The sequence below is a fragment of the Alligator sinensis genome, unplaced genomic scaffold, assembly GCF_000455745.1.
Source record: "Alligator sinensis unplaced genomic scaffold, ASM45574v1 scaffold342_1, whole genome shotgun sequence".
In the NCBI taxonomy this organism is placed as follows: domain Eukaryota; kingdom Metazoa; phylum Chordata; order Crocodylia; family Alligatoridae; genus Alligator; species Alligator sinensis.
Genome location: NW_005842126.1, coordinates 623971 through 627154, shown reverse-complemented (window position 1 = coordinate 627154; position 3184 = coordinate 623971).

The following is a 3184-nucleotide window of genomic DNA, read 5'->3' as shown; positions in this document are numbered from 1 at the left end:
CTCTCCACGGGCCCCGCTTACCCCGGCTGTGCTGGGGGTCGGCAGGGGGCTCCGCGGCTGCTGGAGGGTTTTGGGGGGCTTCTGGGGGGCTTCGGGGGAGCGGGGCTGCAGCGAGCTTTCACCCGCGCGTCTCTCGCCGCTTCCGAGCCTAACTGGGCTTTTTTCTCAGTCGGCGGGCCCTTTTAAACTGCACGCATGCGCAGTGGGCCTGCCATCGAGGAAGCTGCTCTTAGTCGGCTTCTGATTGCCCTGCTTATAACTTTAGCACATGTGCATGAACATGCACATGCACACACACATAGATCACCTAGCCACCTCCTTTTAATATGATTTTTTTCGAAAGTTAGTCTTTAGAAATTTATGGGGATGGAAGAGGAAAATATTTGACTAGAATGGTTTAGGGAATCTCATTCTGAATGTCTTGAATTGTAAAGGTTTGTTTATCCAGCCATTTATTTTAATCTTGGAAAGCCTTTGTTTTAAAATATTTTTCCATAAAAATATTCTTAGAACATCTAGAATGTTCCTTTAAAAAATTGTCTAAAATAGCCAGAAGAAAGGCACAGCTCTTTGCAATGTTATTTGTATCTTAATTCAGGCCGCAGTCTGACAATCCAGTTCCGTAGCACAGACCCCTCCGGAGCTCCATTGATTTCAGCAAAATTTTGCAAGGGTCCACGCTAGCTGATGTTATAGTAGGATTGGGGCCTATAATTTTTGTCTGGGAAAAAGAAGGCATTTCATAATCATCTTCATCTATTGATTTCCACAACCAAGTCAGCAGTATTTCTGAGTCTCTGTGGTCTGTAATATTTCTTTACATAGCATTTCAAAGTCTCTGTACTGTTGATTTGCGTTGTTCTTCTTATTCTATAATATTTTGTTTTGTATAGGGCTTTTGCAGTCCTGGTATTGACTACAGTAGTTTTCTGCCTTCCTAACAAATGGAGCAGGACTCAGGCCTCTCTCAAGAATATTTTAGATATTAAAGAATCATTTATAATTAAATGAAAACAGAATCAAGCAATGTAACAGGAGGACAAAATTTGGCTTCTGACCACCCTTCTAGCAGCATAACATATTGCTACCCAGTCTCATCTTCTCCTCTCCCCATCTTCCTTTGTGTGGCAGGAGAGGTCCACCCACTTTGTGGTGGCAAGTTATGTATGTACTGCTGCAGTCACCACCAACAGGGGTCTGGAGAAGCCAGATCTAGTAAAGAAGGGCTCCTTTCTCAACTCTTCCTGTAACATTGGTGCATGGGAATCAACACATGCATTGATCCATTTACATTGTCATAGAGTCTCCCCAGGGGTGTTTGCTCAGGAAGGCTGCTGCCTTGGCTGGTCTGTAATAGTGTCCCCTGAAGCCAGCCCAGGAGCGGCTTCTAAAGCAGAGGAGAGGGGAGCCCAGGCTAATTTCCACTCTGATACCCTGGGCTTTTTGTTCCTCAACCTCCCTAGTTTTATGTGGCCCTGACTCCAGCAGCTGGCTTTTAGTTCTGCTCCTGAGAGAGGAATTTTATTCTCATGGGGGAGAACAAGCGCAACTGGAAGTTCCAAGCAGCAAGGCTGCCCAGCCAGAGGTTCCCTGTCTCCTCTAAAGGCTTAAGCAGTCCCTCTGTCCCCATGTCATGCCACACAGCCCTGAGCACCCCGAAGTTGGTCAGCTGTTCCCTTTCTAGTCTCAGCTTCCTGACTCTGACAGCCATCCAGCTGTTCTCTGTCTCCAGACTCTCTCAGCCAGGAGCTAATACCTCCATTTGTCCAACCCACTCTCCTATTGTCATGCTCATCATGCCTCCCTGGAGTCACCAGCAATCCCTACCCTTGTTAATGTCAACAAAACTCTTCAAGTCTCTGTTGATGCTAGGCATCCATCTCATCTCCTATGACTGTTATTATTTGGCTCAAATCTGAAGTTTGAAGTGAATACCAAGAATGGTGATACTCTGAGCCAAGTTGATCTGCACAACAACAATGAGATCTGGGCACTGGATAGAAAAGCTTCAAGATAAACAAATGCCTCCCTACCAGTCACCAAGAAGCAAGAGATCCAGTCAGTACCATAGCAAGGTTGGTCTCAGTGTTGCTCCAGGTGACAAATTGGAGGGGCCAATATAAAGTGGCTGCTGCCAGCAGCTGCATGATTGCAATTGCAGGTAGTGGCAATTGGAAAGCGCTGCTGCTCCTGTGCACTGGGCAACTGGCTGCAGCTCTACACTGCTAGATCCAGTTCTTCAAGGCCTTGCATTTTATTCCTGCTCATAGAGTGGAAAGAAGTGCTGACATTCTAAATTGGAGACCAAGGATAACCTTGTTATCAAGGGGATGCACTGGGGCTTCAGATCTGAGTTCAGGTTGTTTTATGCCCCAGACTTTCTACGCGACCATGGTTAAATTATTTAAGGTCCTAGAACATCTATTTACTAGCTGTATTAAAAAGTGTGGGAGGCATGGGGGGAATATTGCTTCCTCCCTCTCACCATTTCTCTGCCTGCTCCTTTTAGACTAGGAATTATTCAGGGCAGGAACTCACTATGGTTTGTCTAGATTTTTCTGTAGTTTTTTGTCTAGATTTTTTAGTCAGCTTTTTCTCCTAAGCTAGACAAACTGCGTTTCTGTAGATTCAATCTTCCTGGAACCTCTAGGCACTATACTAGTACAAATAATAATGCTCCAGTTATTGAGCATTGTGCAAACATTGTTTTAGTGTTAATGAACACACAAAGTGCTAAGCAGAGCTGAATCAATTCAACAGTGCTTTCCCCAATACGTATGTAATATACGCACACACAGAGATATAAGTGTAATTAATATACATTTTGATGTGAATTACCAGTTTGCCTTTTCATTTAGAGAAATGTATAGGTGGATGAGTCATAAAAAACAATCCCTTCCTTCAGCAGCCAGGACACAGTAGGACTTCCTTATAGCTTCCCTATGACTATCTTTGAAATTCCCAGCTTGAAGGCTAGGGACAGACATTCAAAAAGCCTGAGCCTGAATTGATTCAATCTTTGCAGGTTAGTCTAACCTGGCTAGGCTGAACTGGTTTGTAAATACACAGACATCCCAGAAATGCAGGCACATGCCTGCAGTTGCTCAGGCTACAAGTTGGGGGTGCTACAGCAGCCCTCCCTTCTCTTGTGCAGTACTGAGCTGGGGGGGGGGGGGGGGGGCGG